General features: G+C 44.7%; 1 protein-coding gene across 1 annotated transcript in view; it reads left to right on the top strand.

Moving 5' to 3' along the window:
- LOC115605764 (cat eye syndrome critical region protein 2) overlaps window positions 1-18,532 on the top strand; it is a 96,133-nt gene that overhangs the window by 31,954 nt on the left and 45,647 nt on the right. The gene's annotated exons all lie outside the window — the stretch shown is intronic.

The raw sequence follows: 18,532 nt of genomic DNA, 5'->3' as shown, positions 1-18,532 counted from the left end.
TTTCTGCCAGTTCAGTCTGGGAGTCATTTTACACCTCTTGGCAAATATTTGGTTTGGATGTTAAGTATAATTTGAATGATTGATTAAAAGTCAGAAGAAGCTTCAGCTTTTATTGGTTATAATAACTCCAAATTTGGTTCTAGCAACGTTTTAAGGTTTTTAGTGTATCTTAAGTATTTGAGTGTGAAGTTTCAGTGGATCCAAACAGCCCCTATTGCTGTTCTTGTAGATTTTGCACTGGCGTTGGTATCCCCAGCAAGAGCCTCTTTGTATCTTCTTCAGTGATACAGTTAATATTTAAATGATTCAATGTTTATATTCCTGATTGGGGGGGTCGGGTGGGAAATCCGTAGAAAGCATTGAAAATGTTAGGCTAAGCAATGAGTCTTTATTTCTAAGTATTCAAGTGCATTCTGGATGTAGACTCAGATGCTGCAGGACTTGCACATTATTATACCCAATCATCCTGTTTATCTCCCACCCTTGTAGTGTCATGCTGATTCCTTCCTATAGTTTGCTGGGTTGTTCTTCAGATGCATTGCAAGCTTTTTGTCTCATTAAAAATGTTTTGCACATCTTGCATTTTGACTGGCTTCAAAACCTCCTCCCCTCACACCTTAGAGGGTTTAATTTCCCTGAACTGATTTCCTGTGGTGGAATTATTTCTCCTGTCCCTGCTACAGTGGTTACATTCCATGCTGTGTCTGGTCCCAGCAGCCCGTGAAATGTGGTGCTTGGCATGCGAGTGCCTGGCATTTGCTGTCCTAACTGTGCTTCTCCAGACACCGTGGTGCATCTCAGCTGTTTAAGGAATTCAGCCTCACAGCTTTCCTGTGCATTAAGAAAATATTTTCTCAGTTTTATGGAACAACAAAGTGAAATGCTCAACTTCTTGAAGGAAGTCTGTGTCGCAGCTGGGAAATGAACTCTGATCTCCCCATGTCTGTCCAGTACATTAATGACATGATCATCTCCACTACCTCATCTTGGATTCATCTCTTGAAGTTGAACGAGCATGTCAAACTGCATTTTTCACCTCTTTTCTCTTGGCTCTGCTTATAGCTTGAGGCATTGTCGGAGAGTGGAGTTTTTACATGTTGGGAGTCTTCTTCTATACTGTTCTTTTATCCCCTCTTTTTTTGCCTCCCTTCATACATCCCAAGTTGTGTGAAATCAAGTCTCTATTCCCTTCTATGTCTGAAATGCAATTTTCTGTATTCATGCACATACTTGCCATCAGAAGTCTAATCTCTGTCCTCTGTTTTAACGCTGTAACAGGATTTTATTTTTTTTAGGACCCTCACATTTTCTCTCCTTTATGACACTCAGCTCTAGGCAACCCGTGTTTTCTGAATTTGCCATCTAAATCATGTACTTTCCCATTCAAATTTTATTATCCCCAGCCTGATTCAACATGGAATACAAACAGTTTTCTGCCTTGTACACAAAAATGCATGTACAGGGGTAGATCAAAGGTCCACCTAGCCCAGCATCCTGTCTCTTGTTGTACAGCAGATACCCAGGGAAGAGTGTCAGAGTGGGGCAATCAAGCAATGGTATCTCCCTAGACTGTGCCCGCTAGCCTCTGGCTCGTATTCGCAGCTCTGAAACTTCCTTTTGTATTTAACAGCCCTTGATAGGTTTTTATCTCTTCACGCGCACACACACACACACCCCACCACCACCCCATTAAGTTGCTTGTTTCTTCTGTGAACTCATGTACGCTTTTAGCATCCATGATATTCCATAGCAAAGAGACAGGCAGATGAATTATTGCTTGTGCAAGGAAGTGTCTCCTTTTGTTTGTTTTTATCCTGAGAGCTTCGTTTGGTGTCTGTCCATTCTTTTTTTGAGAAGGGACTACAAGCACTCATTCTCTGTGCCATTTCTGGTTCTATAGTCCTTTATTGTTTTGCATAATTGTTTCTCCTGCAGAAGCTGTTTCATGCGCTTGATCACTGTTGTTGCCTTGCTCCAGCTTTTCGGTTCTTCTGTCTTTTATTTTTTTCTAAATATGGGGACCAGAACTGCATGTAAGTTAAAGTGCAAATTCACTCTGCATTTAGAAGAGGTATAATGATGTTTTATGTTCCTTTCCTTGGCATGCCTACTACTATTAATTAATTTTTGACAGCCTCTACTGTATTGCTTCTACTTTCAGGGTTCTGCACCCTGCTGCCCAAGCTGCATCCCTGCACTTTTGCTTATGATCTGGACCCTGACAGTTACTCTTGATTCACCAGAATTTCCTTTTTCCTCTTGCATCTCCTTTTTTATGTTTCCACCATATCTGAAAGAACTTCCTTCCTCCAGTGCTCCTACTCACCTTGATCTCGAAATTCCTGCTTGAAGACTCATACTACAAAGTCCTTCAAAAGCATCTGTTCTTTTTTTCCCTTATCTAGTGTACCAGCACTGTCAGGCGACTTTCTATTATGCTGAAAATAAAAAAATGCCTCTAAGACGTGTGCCAAGCCCACAGAATGTAAATCCACATATGTATTGGGTGACATGGTTTAGTGTGTGGTGTCCCTGCCCATGGCAGGGGGTTGGAACTAGATGATCTTAAGGTCCTTTCCAACCCAAACCATTCTATGATTCTATGATTCTGTATATCCAATCCACTCTTCTTTTTTCTCCTTTCCTCTTCACCATCTGTCTTCTAATCTGGTTTCTGTGTGCATTAAGGTATAATTTTACACCAGTCCAGTTAATTCCAAGTTTAGTTTTAGTTTGCTCTGTTTAAAAGTGTCTTATGTTAATAGAGCTTAATCTGGTCACACGGTGTGCACGCTTTCCTCTCCAGGAAAGCAGCCCTGCAACATTTTAAGAAGCAGTCCAGGGAAGTCTGGAGCCTTCTCTGTTCCTGGCTGGGAGCTTTTGGATAGAAATCACTCAGATGATCTGTTGTAACTTCTGCCTAATAAGCCTGATGTTCCTTCTCTGTGTTGGACCCGCCGCATCACTGATGTGCAGATGTGCAGCCTATTTGCCTCCCAGATGTGGTAGATTGTACACAGATGGACTCTGTGAGCAGTGAACATGCACGCGTGAGGTTGGAGACGTACCAAGCGTGTAGTGTTTGCAGCTTATGCTGTATGCTGGGTCAGCACGTAAGCATTTGTCCAGAATTGTCCTGGATGAGTGGTGCTGGCTGGATCTGTAAAGAGAGGAATCTGCCATCGGGTGCCTTCTTGTGGAATTCCTTGTATTGCTGTGTGTTTTAACCACAACCAAGGTAATATGGGGGAACTCTTGTTCTTATAGCAGCATCACCTTTGGTTGCTGTATCACCATTACAGACTATTAAATTACCCTAATTCCCCCTCTCTCCCCTAAAAGTGGACAGTCCCTTACAGTTTAGACAAAAAGGGGTTGTTGTAGACTCAGCACTTGAAAAATTGGGCATTGTGTTCAGTTGCTCCTGTATGGACTTTGGGCCTTGGTCTGAGCTGGGGATTTATATCATTCTGCAGATGCAGTGAGACAGGATTAGTGTCCTTCTTACCGTGTCTCTCACAACCATGACATTTAGCTGCAGTGTGGTTTTGAAGGTCAGCTGCATTTCAGGTCCCCTGGTTACAGAGGTGCTGAGGATGACTCTGTCCTTAAGGTTGCATCATTACATTTACGCGTAGAGATGGGATTCACAGAAAAGTCTGAATCTCTTCCTCTAACATATAGCTCCACACCATGTAACACTGTCTTGGAATAAATCCGTTAGCTGAGTGTTAAGTTCAATTAAACTAAATTAGAAATGGATTAATGCTGCAATGGTCAGAGGTCTAGTCTGAAAGTTGTTATATTCGGTTTTAGTGCTCTGTGTTTGGCTTCCTGTGTGATCTTGGGCAAGTCACTTAGCTTATCTGTGAGAAGCCCACATGGTTGTTGTGAAGTTAAATGCCATAAAGATGCATGAAGTCCTCTTGTGTGTACGTTACTGGCTTTATACAAAGACCGAAGATTAAGTTAACAAAACCGGTCCCTCTTTGTCAGCCCTTTCTGTATCCCAAATGATCTCTATGGTTGGAAAAGCCTCCACACTTAAAAGTTCCCTTATAACCAAATCTTACAAATATACTTGCGTAGGCTGTACCTGAATAAATGATTTTGCACTTAAATGAATTAGCTGTTGAATCTAATGTTTATGATTATATTGGCAGTGTGATCTGCTGCTGCAGTGAGTGTGGCTCAGAGCCATTCTGATGTTAAAAAAGGAACAGAAACAATCAGTAACCCCTGCTGCCAGGCGAAGGAAGGATGAGGGCTGGGGCAGACAAAAGCTTAATCTTTCTCTCTCTGTTTTTCTAAGAGTTTGAGCTAATCGCTGATAACCAACACTAAAACATCTGAATCATAAATCTATTCAGCTACTGTGTGACTCCCAACAAACAGAATACAAAGTGTTTGTGCCTTAGCTCTTCCCTTCCCTGCTGAGCCATGCCTCGCGCTTATCTCACATGTAACCCTTTCTTGTAGTCTTTGCAGGTTTAAAACAAAATTCCCATAATGCTATTTACATTTAAGTCACTAGGGCACCCTTTCTTTGGTAGCTCCCTTTTAAGATAACTTTAGGCGGAAGATGAAATCAGAAGGAACTCCAAAGACCAGGGATGCAGCATTACACGTTCATCCTTCTCCCCCACTCACCTCCCTCAGAGCCGGGACTCCTGCTTCCCGCTATTGTGAGAATTAATCCTTTAGTGCTCCTCACTGCTTTACCTTCCATATGACCAGTAAGCACAGTGACTGAAAGATTGGATGTGTGTTTGAAGGAATGAATAGCAATGGATCAAACTGCTGTAGCTCCTTCACAAGTGCTGTTAGGAAAATATTACAATTTGCCTTTAATTTGAAAACTAATTGTGGTGCTTCAGCTTATGTGAAAGTGAGTCTGGGCATTTTTGGATTGTTTTTTCTTCCTTCTTAGATCAATGAACAGATGGGGGGGGACACGAATAGGACAAATTCCTAACTTTGTACCCCAGCTAGAAGTCAATACAGAGGGAGTACTGAACACTGTTCCTTGATTGCTGGCTGTGGATATGCTCCAGCATTGACTGAGGCTGCCCACAATAAATGTATAGGTGGAATATTTTTCAACACCAACATTTATTTTGGAGGAAAGGGAAGTGACATGACATTGCTGCCTTTGGTTGGATAACTTTCTTCTGTGTGAGACACCTTGGAATGAGCAAATTTTGTAGTCTGCAGAATAGGATGTGATTTTCTTTGTTTGCTTTTTCTGCTATTTCAACTGGAAATGACGTGGAGGTTATTGAGTTAAAATGACTTCCTGAAATTTTTGTGTGCTAGAAGGGAATGAGTTGGGAAATATTCTTTGGAACTTCTCTTGCTGAAGTTTATTAGTGAGTCACAAGGAATGTTACCACCCATCAACACAATGGGATTGAGTCCTTTAGGAGTGACCGGGTCAGAGTCACTTGTGCTTATGGGCAAGTGCTGTTTCGAGCAGCAGCAGCATGTGAATGCATTGATCAAAACGTTGGGTTGTGCAGAAAAGAGGTGTGCTCAGTCTTTGAAGGTGTGAGTCCAAAATGTTGTAGTGCATAACATATGTAAGGCTCTGCATGCCCTCTTTTAAGGAGGGCTGGAAATGATGGGATTGGTTTATACCCAAAAGTTTTACATGTATTTTATTTATTTAAAAGTTTGAGGGAGACTAATATATGGAAACTAAAAGATGAAGAGTAGGTAATTACAACGATTTGGGATGAATGGTAGAGACCTCTTGAAACGAGACTCTAAGCCAGTATTGGTTTTCACAGTGGAGCTGTCTAGGGTGAATTTGTTCTTGAAAGAGTAGTAGTCACCCTTGTTCCCAGAGCTGAATGTTCTGTGTCATCTCACACTTTCTGAAGTTTTCTGTATTTTACCTTCGAAATGCTTGATTTATTTTTTTTTTTTTTTTAGTTTAATTTATTTTGTTGTCTTTAAATTCTTTTTAACATTCTTGCAGTGAAATCAGATCCTGCAGAGGAAAGCTGTTCTTTGAGAGTTGCCTAGCCAGCATAGCTTTCCCTAAACTTGATTTTTCCTTAGTTCCTCATTTTTGCTCCTTTGGACAGAAATGCCAGGCAGGATGAGACATTTCCTTCACTGCTGAAAAAAAGTATAATTGGCAATGTTGTAATTCAATTCATGCCTGTATGATGTGCCAGGCGCAGGTGTCCTTGCTCCTATCTGTGGGACTTAGTGTTTGGAGAGGCTTGAGCAAACCTCTGTATAAAAGGGCCTGCCATCCTTTTCTGCTTTGAGGGATCTGTGAACAGTTAAGCTGGTTCTTGTTGTCTTACAAATATTGAGTCTCATGGGAGATTTAGGTATTTGTCTCTATTTTGTGCTTATTGAAAAAGAGGAATAGTCAAGTGGGTTGCCTGAAGTCGCCCAGCCCAACAGAGCTGGGAATAGGTTTCCTGGCTCCCAGTACTGTACTTTAAACCACAAGATTAGTCTTTTTTGAAAAGGATAATCTGTATGTTCAAAGAAGGCTTTATAAAGCTCCCATTAACCCCGGTGCTGTACCTAGTGAGGAAACTAATTTATGTTCTGGCAAATGAAAGCGGTTTCAAAGACCTTAGTGCTGCAGGTCACTGTCAGACCTTCAAGGTCTGTTGCCACCAGTTTAATTTTTCTCCTGCTTGGATTTGCCTCTGTCATTCCTAAGAAAGGAGGAGCAAAACTGTACTTCTGAGGAAAGGTTTCCAGAGGCATCCAGTTGTGGATAACTGAGAACAAGGTTCATGTGTGGTTTTTTGCTATGCTTAGTTAATGTACAGAATGGCTGATGTTCCCATTCTTTCTTGAAAGAAAGAGATACTTTCTGACAAAGCTCTTTTTTATTGAATTTGTCATTTAGTCAAGATCTGAAGATCTGAATTCCAGTAGCCAATGACTGGAAATGTCCTTTCAAACTAAAATGTTGAACTTTAGAGTTTACCCCTGAGTCCTCAAGCTACCTTATCTAAACAGCAGAGGAAATTTTTTTTCCAGTTTTCTTCTGTTATCAAGGAAGAACACAGCATCTGAATGTTAGAGAAGTAGCAGTACATTAACCCAGCCTTGCTTTTACTCAAAGGTTGCAAGTGTTTTACAGGGTTGGCTAAAGATTATCTAACTTTTGGCAGGGGGGAGGGAGAAAAGGGCAGAGATTTAGCTCTCATCACTGAATGCATGAAATGAGAACCAAAGCCAGGGCTTTCCTGATCCCATGCTCCACTAATAACACTTCTACAAGCTGGTTATATAATTATCTGTTACCATGGGTTTTTTCCCCACTTCAGGCAGATCAGCTATTTCATCCAACCAAAGCATTTTGTGCAGATCTTTGGATAATCCAGTGTCATCACTTCTGCACTGAATTGCAGAAACAAAGCTGGCTATTACGGTTTACAAGATGTAACAGACCCTTAGGTTTTGGTTGGGTTTGGGTTTGTTTTTTTTTAAATGTAGCGAAACAAGTCTGGTTTTGTTTTTCTTTTTTCTTATTCTGGATGGCAGGAAAGAATTTGGGAGAAAAAGGTACTGTAGAATAAGTGTTAGAGCAGTAGACCTGGTTTCCTCTGTGTCTGGGCAAGTAGTTTACTGCCCTTCTCTCAAATTATGATGCTGTTTATAATATGTGTTTTAAGAGTGTAGTTAGCATTAACATTTATGAACATAATAATTAACATTGTTATTAATTTACCGTTTCTGGCAGGTGTAATTATTATTGTATAAATAGCCAAGTGTTTGTAGCAACCTCAAAATTTATTGGCTATAAAAATGACATTAAATTAAGCTAGAGAAGAATCTCTGTATGGCATATGTGTTGAAGATACTAATCCTGTGTTCTGGAAGGAGAGCTCCAAGCCCTCCATCACCTTTTTTATGGAGCAGCATTGCCAGATGTGGAGTAAAACACAGGGTGTCCGTCTCCTAAACACACGAAGGGCTCTGTATCATTTCCCTTGGCAAACACACATGTAAGCTGAGCTCCTTCCAGATGCGGGTGGAGGTGGTGGTTCGTGGCCATTTCTGGCCTTGCCAGGACAGTTGCACCAGTGGCACTTGTGTGAATGGCAAGTCACTCACAGTGTGTCACAAGAAGCAGTTCCTGAGGTTTTACACTAGCCCTAAAATCCCTGGGACTGCCAGCTTTATGCTTTGTTTTTCTGAGCAGATCCTTCTCCCCTCTGCCTTCCCCCAGCTGTGGGGAAGGGAACAGTAATTCCCATGGGCCTCCTGGTTCATTTCCTGCCTGCTCCCAGCTCTGAATCATAGGATCAACTGGATTGGAAAAGACCTTTAAAATCATCAAGTCCAACCTTTACCTCAGGACTGCCAAGTCCACCACTAAACCATGTCACTGAGGGCCTCATCTACACGTTTTTTGAACACCTCTAGGGACAGTGATTCCACCACTTCCCTGGTCAGCCTGTTCCAATGCCTGATCACCCTCTCTGTGAAGAAATGTTTCCTAATATTCAATCTAAACCTCCCCTGGCGCAGCTTGAGGCCGTTACCTCTTGTCCTATCGCTTGTTACTTGGGAGAAGAGACTGACCCGCACCTCACTACAACTTCCCTTCAGGTAGTTGTAGAGAGTGATAAGGTCCCCCTGAGCCTTCTCTTCTCCAGACTAAACACCCCCAGTTCCCTCAGCTGTTCCTCATCACACTTGTGCTCCAGACCCTTCACCAGCTCCGTTGCCCTTTTCTGGACCCGCTCCAGCACCTCAATGTCTCTCTTGCAGTGAGGGGCCCAGAACTGAATACGGGGTTCCAGGTGTAGCCTCACCAGTGCCGAGTACAGGGAATGATCACTGCCCTGGCCCTGCTGGCTACGCTATTGCTGGTACAGGCCAGGATGCTGTTGGCCTTCTTGGCTGCCTGGGCACAAGCTGGCTCATGTTCAGTGGCCGTCAATCAGCACCCCCAGGTGCTTTTCCATGAACAGCTTTCCAGTCACTCTTCCCCACTCAGAGAGCAGTCACCTCCACCTCCAAGCAACCCTGCTGAGCCCTGTTTAGGTTTTTACCAGCATCCAGCAGAAGATGATGTCTCAGCGGAGCAGGGCAGGTTGCATGTTCTATAGGACAGCCAAGGAAGCGTGGAGACTGGCTGAGGAAGGCGAGCTGGGTAGCAGTCACTGGAAGTGGAGGCTCTGAGCCTCGACCAGGCTTTAAAAGCTCCGGGTGGCTTCTCCACATATCCGATGAAAATATAGGGTGGGGTTTTTTTGTGAGGGCTGAAGGTAGAGTGTGAGTAGTGGAAGAGGTAACTTCTTGTGTTTATTTTGACATTGGATCCTGTGGTGACATGCGTTATGAAGCCAGGGCTGTGTATAGAGCTGTGACTCACATTACAATATTTGGCAGGCTTAAAACACTTATTTCCTATGACAAGCCTGTACTTTAGTGCATATATCTCACATTAGGGTGGTAGCATCTGTGTTTCTTATAATAATAAAATGAAAATGTATAAAAGCTATTAATTTTTGTATTGAAGTACATCTGGACTGTATAAGCTTGGAATAAGCCAGATAGTCTGATAGATAAGCCAGTTGATGCTTTTGGCTATCCAGAGTAGTGCAGACAGTTATCTAAGAGTCTCTAAAGAGACCTATTAGTTATGGTTCCACAAACTGTTATGCCGAGGGATAGATGTGTGTTTTTAAAACTCATTCTTAGGCTTGAGACTAAGCCTGTTGCAAACAGGCAGTTCACACATCTGAGTAGCTGGCTGGCTGCGTCATCAGGGTTGGTACCGGTTGGCAGCTATTTCATACTTTTGCCAATTCTTCTTTGCTAACCTAACAGAAAAAAACGCTGGAACTTGGATTTCACTATCGCACTGTGGTGGAATTCACCCACCCTTCATCTTGGCCACATGTGGTGGTAGAAACCCTTGGGGTACCTGTGTGTGGCTGCAGGCTCTTTCTTGGTGGCTTTTCTTTTGTCTGACCCTGAGTGAGGAGGAAGAGTTTCTAGTGCCGACAGCTCTTTAAGGCTGATGTCCCCGCTGGGCCGCCAGCCTGGGTTTGTTTGTGGTGGGTATGCTGCGGGCTGCGCTCTGCCCGGCATCAGAAGGGGAGGCAGAAGAATGGCTGGCTGTGGAGATCAGATTAAAGGGAAAATGCAAGGCTTTACATAAAGCCTTCTTTTATCTAAATATATTTTACTGTTTCATCCTGCTTTTTTAGGCAAGGTTGAGCACAGACTTTTCCTTCCCCATTCAAAAGCCAGGTTGTAGTTTTCGTTTGGGGAGCAGAAGGGATGTAAGGAAATCACCTGAACCCCTAAGGGGTGATCTGGGCTTTCTATTTATTTCAATGATGATGATAGTTTTTTCACGGGTTGCTTATCAACTGGCAGCTAATAACATCCTAGAGGGGGGAGCAACGTAAATGCTGGAGCACCACTTCTTTCTGTTACAGAAGTTTTGAGGTGAGAGTGCAAGCCAGCTGCATAGCTTGAATGCCATGGTGCCTCAGCAGTGCCTGATGGCAGGGAGTAAATACCCCAGGAGTTTTGGCTGGTGCACAAACCAAAAAACTGGAGGTTGGTTTAGATAGGCCAGTCTAGCTATATCGAGAGCACTGAAAATCCCCTTAAAAAAATTGTTTTCCCAATAAATCTTGAAATCTTTGCAGAAACTTCAGTCAAGCAATCCATTCCAGATTTTGGCACTCGTCCTTTCCCTTCCCCATGCTCATGCTGAGCAGATGAGTGCAATGGCCAGATCTAAAATGAAGAGCATCTACAGTCTGATCTCATCCTCCCTTGCTGCCTTTGGCTGGAAAGGAGGAGGAGCTTTGAAATCGGATTATTACTTCGAGCCTCTTGGCTTTGGAGCTACAGACTGTTCCCCACATTGCCAATGGGCTTAAAAGCTTAGCAGAACTCCCACTAGGTACCCAGGAAGCCTCTTACCGCAGGAGATGGTGACACGGCAGGATCAGCTGTTCTTTATTTATCGAGCAGCCAAATCATCTGGGGACGGACCATAGCTAACCCAGTGATGTTGTTTCCAGAAACAACATCAAGAACAGGTAGAGCTGTGCTCACCCAGGGTGCTATGTAAAAGAGTTGCTAAAATTTGCAGGTTTTAGCAGCTGGTAGTACTTAGCCCATTAATGAGAATGTTAAATCCAGTAATTGTGGAGAAGAGGGAATTTGGGGTTGTTCTGGTTTGGTTTTACCAGCAAGTCAGTACTGGCATGGGACTGCGGGAGCTTAATAATACATAATCTATATGGTATTATGGGTTAGCTTCAGAATGGTGCTAATCTGCCTACCACTTTCCTCAGCCTGTCTTCCCAGCAAAAAAGAACCCTGAAAACCTAAATCAGCACAATCTACAAGTAGTTTAACAATCTGAATACCTGTGATACTCCATACAAGCGCACATACTGGGAGAGATCCTTTCTAGGTGATAATAAACAATATCCTTCTGAGGGTGAGGCAAACAGGATGTAATTCAAGCAGACTGTGTTTCCTCTCATACTGCTGTGTTTGGAGGTTATTTTCAGCTAGAGGAGTTGAATTTGTGGCTTGGGCAATAGTGGTCAGACACTTTGGGGGGGTGTTTTGGTTTGCGTTTTTTCAGGGCACAACCCCAGTACTTCTCCTGTAAAGGCACGGACCCTTGATTAGAAATTTAAGCAGACTCATGTTAAGCTTGTTTTTCTTAATTGCCCTTCACAGGCCTCTTGGAAGTCTTCCACGGGGTCTGCAAACTACAGGCTGGAGACCATCAGTTCTGCTGAGCCTGAAATTTGTGTCTCTTTCCCATGTAAAGCCAGCACACTGCCCAGTGCAGTGCTTGCCCCTCAGCCAGCATAACTGGCTTATAGTAAATGGTGTAGATTATCTGCTCTGAAGGAAGAAGGGATTATTTTGAAAGTGAGAAATGATCCTTCAGAGGGAAATAGCATGATCTTCAAATGCTTTGGCTGCTAATAAAACTGCTGGGGAAAAAAGATGATTGCAGTGGCATCAAGTGTCAAACCTCATGGCTTCTCTCTTAGCCTCACCACGGAGTGAAGCATGTCCCTGGTAAGGATGCTAGGGCTTGTGGTAATTTTTCCATCTGTAAAATTGCTCTGCATGTGGGTGTGTGCCTCCCCTTCCTACACAGGTGCTACAAGGCTTTACCGAATGTTCTTTAAATGCTTTGATGCTCTGGGATGAAAGCTGCTCTAGAGGCACAAAGTACTAATGGCTAACTATTAAACAGAAACTAATAGCTTATTACTTCAGAGCTTTGTGTGTACCCTGTCCATCTGAAAAGGTACTTTGCAGGGGGGAGAAATGGAATGAGTAGAAGTTTTACATTTTTTAAGTATTGACAATACGTACGATTCACAACGGTTGTAGTTCTTGTCCCAAATCGCTTGTACTGCAGGCAAGATGAGCTAGGAGGAGAGGAAAGCTTTACTAGTACCGGTGCAGTGCTATGGGGCATGAGGGAGACTGGACTGGTCAGCCTGAAACCTCTCTTCGGTACAGTTTAGCCACCCAGCATGAGCCGCTCGTATTTGTTTGTATTACGCAGCAGTGAAAAATTCCAGTTGGAGAGCAAGCGGCAGCATGCTGTGCAAACAGGGGAGGGTCCCTGTCCCAGAGGAGAGATCAGGCAGCAGGTTAACATGGATGGAGAACAAGAAGCCACAACCGTCCTGGTGAGTGGGATAGGTGGTTGAGAGATAGCACAGTGGTCTCAAACTTTAAAACATCTTGATAGCAAGGCTAAAGGAAGACAAAACCAGAGTGTGTCTATAAACCAAGCCTGGAGATTTCTATCAGAAGATGTCCATCAGCATTGGAAGGAGTTTGCATTTTCAAACCTACTCAGTTTGAACGGAGCAGAATTCAATCTTTGTGCATGTCCTTTTGTAGCTGAAGAGGGCTGCCAAAGGAGAGGATGGCTGACATTGCCCGTCACACTGCTGGCACTGGGGGGGAGCACATGGGATTTGTTCTTTGCAAACAGCCGTAATGTGGAGGCAATACGACAAATTGTCCCCAGCTTTCTGTTTATAACCATCTCCCTCATACAAAGCTGTCATCTCACACCTCTGCTTAGCCTTAGAGTAACATTATGCTCCTATTTACAACATGCTTGAAATAGCCTTCAAAGTCTGCTCACAGAAAGTCAAGGAAGGTAGAGATCTCAGAAAGCACTTGGCAGACATAAAGGGGGGGACCTAAAGTAACGGAAGAAGGCAATACCCTTGCTAATCTTTCTTTATCCCCCTCCCCAAATGGTAGTCCCCTTCTGACAGGGTAGCTTTTCTCCTCCTCCAGGTATTTATTTGCTCTTCATCCCTTGCGCTTGCAACACCAGTCTGGCGACTCAGATGAAAACCAGAACCGCTGTGATGCCAAGTGTCACTAAACCTCTTTTGCTCATGCTCCCAAAGCTACTGTAGAAGGCCAGCTTGGCTCCCCCTGAGCTCGTGGTCCCTAGGTGGAGGTGGAGATGATGGTGTTTCCTTAAGGAGAGCTTCTGACTTACGGGCTGCCAGGAGCACAGGGAGGGCACTCAGCACTCACTCCTCTTGTGGTAGAAAGGTGGAGTAGAGAAGTTGAGGGCCCTTTTGGCTCAGGAAGCCGTAAGACCCTGGAGCATCTCAGAAAGAAGACAGTGTTCAGGGTCCTGCGGGACTGTGGGGAAGCTGGGAGAGGTGCATCCAGCTGCAGACTTGGATAATGGGTGGTGTTTCCAACTAGCTGCTTAAAATTAAAATAATGTGGCTGGGAGAATCCATCAGGATCAGAAGCTGTAACTTTCTGTCTGACTTTATGGCAGCCATCTGAACCCACTGCTGTTTGTACTTCTAGGGTATTGTGGCCCTAGGAATACCCCTGACTCCCTGCAATGCCCTCCTGGCTTGTCATGCAGAGCAGGGCACTCAGTAGGTTTCATATTTGAAGTACTATTTCCATACGATGGCAGCAATCACAAGCAGGGAGAGCACAGCACTGGGCTGCAGAAAGCACTCTGACTGCTGTTTGGAGGCATGATTTTTCGGGCATGCTGAATACATCCTAGGGGCTGAATGCCCCAACAGACCTGAGTGTTGGCAGAGCAACTGGCTTGTGGTGTAACTGGATCCTGTCACCTCAGTTCCATGACCGTGCCCCATTATTCATTGCATTAGCCTTCTGCTGCTGATTTGGGTGCTCTGCGACAGAAAGGAGAGTGCTGCACTTTCCTCTCTGGGATGCACCGAGAGAAGCAGTGGTCTCTCCCCAAGTCCCTGTATCCTCCTGGGATATGTGGCTCTTTGGTGGGGAGGGCAGCAGGAGCTCCTAGACAGAGATGTGAAGCACACACACCAGCTTCACACAACGCAGGGATAAATGGTGCTTGTTGGAAGCATTTCAGACCTGCAGTTGACTTCCCATCTTCCTGCCCAATCCCAGTAACTACTGTTTGGGGTGAATTTGCCAGACTCTTGCCCAGGAGCCCATTGTCACTAATTATCTGTGAGAGGAAAAAGAATGTCCTGACTTGATTCATCGACGGTGTTAAAATTTCAGTGCATGGGTTGGGGCTGGCTCGTCACAGCCCACTGGTAGCTTTCAGTGATCTCCTAAAGCCTCTGCAAAAGACTGTTGAGTCACTTGGGAGTATTGTAGCGGAAAGCTGATAACAGCAGCAGTATGGAAATGGAGCTGAACGGATTGGGGTTTTTAAACTGATGGCTAACTTGGACAAGGCTTATCTGTACTTAGTCTGGTTATGTCCATCAGATTTGGTTATAGATGATTCAGCTCCAGCACAGAGGAAGCCTTTAAACTGCAGTACTGAACCTCAGCACCCATTCTGCTCACATTGGGCTCTTGCATGTGCTGGCTTCCCTGTGGTTTTGGAGGAGCCTGTCTTCTGCAAAGAGGAAGCCGAACTTTGTGATGCCAACCTCCAAGCAGACAGCTTGCAAGGAGATGAAATCTGTCCGGCTGCTTTCCAGAGCTCAAAACTCCAGTGCATGCCCTGGTGTTGGTGGCAGTGGTGTGACTGCTGTCACAGCTGTGGACTCGTTTCTTTACTTTAACCCAGAAAGTCAACTGCTTTTCCTCTCAAATCTGGGCAGATATCGAGAAGGAATACACTTTGGGCAGTGTGGGGCTTCGATTACTTGTATGGTGACAAGAGCAGGCCAAAGTAGCAACTGCAACAAAAGACAAGTGATATTGGGGTTTAACACATGCTCATGGCAGCTCTGGGGGAGCAGCATTTGTTCCAGAGCCAGCCCTTGGCCAGCAGCACACTGGTGGGGGTAACCATGCCTGCCTGGCGTGGGGCAGCATGCCCTTCTCCACCAGCACACCAGGGAGCAGGGAGGGATTGGGTTAGCAGTGCCCTCCAACCTGCCCTGGCTAACCCTGCCTCTGGCCAGTGCTCCTCCAGGGCGAGGTGGTCACCCTTGCTCCAGCGGCCGTCTCTTCCCGACAGCCCTTGCCTGACTCAGGGGGGATTTAGTCCCGGGCTGGGGGGAGGGAAAGACGTTAAACAGGCTTTTCCCTAATGAGGTGTGACGCCAGCTGGAGAGGGGGAGAATCTTGCTTTTCTCCTGTCTGTTGCTCTCTACAGCTACAGGAGGAGGAGATGTGGTCGTCGTCGTCCCCCCCCCCGTTCCTCTGCTGATTTGCTGCCTCTTCTGTTTCCTTTCTGTGCCGTCCCCAAAGCGTTTTGGCAAGGTTCAGATTTCTGTGCTCACAGCTCAGTGCTCAAAGAGAAAAGGGGAAAAACAAAAGGGTTGGAGGCGTGGGGAGGATGGTGGCTGGGAGGAAGCCCAGCCACTCGCTGCTTGCCCTGGCCAGGCTGTGGGGATGGTGCCCAGGGCAGGGTTTGCTCTGAGGACCAAGGAGGTTTCGATGGTCTCTTTCTCCTGGGAGTCCCTGGCATCACTTCAGCTCAGATGTGCCACCCAAGCACTGTGCCACTTTGCTAGCTGTCCTTTGTTGGAGGGGAGGGCTGGGAAAACAAGGTTTATTCCTCCTGCAAAATGTGGGCTGAAGCATTAGGTGAAAACCCAAGGGGATCCTAACACTTTGCTTACAATCCTGAGATGTTAAGATTTGCATAGCATCCTCCTGGTCCCCTGCATTCCCACAGCACCCTGGGTGTGTGGAAAAAGTCCAGGATTTAGGTGGTTTGGGGAAGGAAGCTGGAAAATCCAGTGGGATAGAAAACTCTGGTATTCAGTTTAGCAGGGCTAATGGATTCAGCTTGTGGAAATTAAAGCTCCTCTCTCTGATCTTGTGCTATCACAAGCAGCAGCAGGACAATGTCAGTATCTTTCTTTTTTTTTCCAATAATCACAGTAACACTTGGACTGTGCCTTTGCCATAACACATGGGCACCCAGTGTGCCTGTCAGTAGGGACCAGATTGGGCTCCAGACAGCACCCATGGCATTGGGGAGCACAGCAAGCACCTTTCTACAGAGGTGCTGACAGCCTCATACCTGCTAATGATGGACCTTCTTTAACCCAGTGATATGTCTGTGTGGATTAATCCTGACTTGTGCAAGAGTCCCCTTAACCCAGGACTCTGCACCCAGGCCCGCACTGGCCTGCATGCTCAGTGCCCCTGTTAGCCAGTGGCTGCAAGATCTGTCGGATTGGGTACCCAAATCAGTGCTACACCTGCGTGAAGGCAAGGACAAGGAACACCCACCTGGGAGAGAAAAGGCAGCAAATGAGGGGGGAAAATACCTAGCCAGGTACGTTGGGGAAGGCTGGAGGTCCCTGCCCAGGAAACAGCACCTTGCCCAGTGCCTGAGGAATGTCCCCCGGGGTGACCCAGCCGCTCCAAAAAGGTAAAGGTCACTCCTGGTCCTGGAAAACAATGGCTGCAGATAGGGGCTATCTGAGCCAGTTGTGGCCACTGCTGAAGGAGTGTTAGTCAAACAGCTGGCTGAAAAGGCTCACGGGAAGCAATTTAAATATTCCTTCATACAAAAGGCTGTCGCACCCTAGCAGAGGCAGCCTGCTGACTGACAGCTTTAGTGCACAAGTGTATGTGGATACGGCTGGATGGAGGGGGGAGCATCCTGGAGACTTAATTTCACCTCCCGCCCCCCCCCCCCCCCGCCTTTATTTTGGGTCCTAACGTGTCATTTTTCACAAGCTGCAAGTTTACTGTGGTAACACATCTGGGATGTTTTAGCACATCGCATACTTGGGGTTTTGGTCCCCCCCTCCTCAGGTGTGTTTTGTTAGAAGGCAGATGTCCACTAAAATAATTTTCAAATAAAATAAGTCAACACCTCCAGAATACTAACGGCTGAGTGAATTTACTCAGTAATTGCTATTTATTAAGTATGATTAATATTTATACAACAATCATATCACTCTATCCAAGGGATGGCAAGCAGCAACAGCAGTTTTTGTATTAACTTGTCATTAAACAGGGTGGTCATCTAAAGGCCAGGACAGAGATTTTTGGGGATTTAGCTCTGCAGCAGGGATGCTATGTCAGGCTTTGGCTGCCCACTGCCCTTTCTTTTCCTCGAGTTTCCACATATATACATATTTAAGATACATTCTTCACAGTGCAGGTGTCAAGCTTCCACTCGTGAAGCACTTTGGATGCCGCACAAGAGGTAAATAACAGTAGTGCTGATAATGAAAATATGCCATTAATACACTCCCAATAAATAACTACAAGCAGCATTTAATCTGCAATCTGTTATCAATAATTTTATTACCGCAGTTACTGCGGTCTAATAAAAAAGCACTTTCTCTTCTTTATTGGGTATGTGCCAAAACGTTTATCCTTTATTCTCTGGCCATTAACCTTTATTCTGTAGCCATTAGCGTAGCCATTTGTGTAACAGTCTGTTGAGTAACATTCAAGCAGGAATTTGTATTCAATCCATTATTTACTCTGGAACCTAAAAAGAATAGCTTCTTATGCCTATGCTGTTTAGCCATATTAAATCTTGTTAAGTGCTGTATACTACTCATAATAAATGTTATAGGAAGTGGATTTTTCTTACTGTGAATGATTTTCTGGCATATAAATAGAACTGTAATTTAACCTAGTAATATTTTGAAAACAACTTGACATTGCTAGCTGAAAAACAGATATTGCTCACAACATGTGTGAAATTTGTAATAACTACATTTCAGAAGTTAATCCTTTTTGTGGATCAGTTCCTGAATCATGCATTTATGTGAATTATTTTCCGCCCCTTCATCAAAGGTTGAGGTTTTGGGTCATGAGGTCTGATATGCCTCCATTCTTTCTTTCTCTCTTAGTAGAGGAAAACCAAACCAAAACAAACAAAGAAAAATAAGTTACATAATCAAAATGCTTGCTTTTCTTTGCGGCTTTTTCTTGCTAGCTTTTAGCCATTTCTGGCTACCCATCTGAAACTGCTACCTCTCTGTGTAAGTGGCTTTTAGGGCCATGCTTTCTGAGCACATCTTTTAAATGAACTCACCAGCCTTAGCAAATGGAAAGCAAAGCCAGAGAATGAAACTGTTGATTCCTGCCCATCAGCTGAACATAGGAG

Source organism: Strigops habroptila, chromosome 3 (assembly GCF_004027225.2).
Source record: "Strigops habroptila isolate Jane chromosome 3, bStrHab1.2.pri, whole genome shotgun sequence".
Taxonomy (NCBI): domain Eukaryota; kingdom Metazoa; phylum Chordata; class Aves; order Psittaciformes; family Psittacidae; genus Strigops; species Strigops habroptila.
Note: the sequence above shows the minus strand (reverse complement) of the source record. Positions and strands in the feature narration are given on the sequence as shown.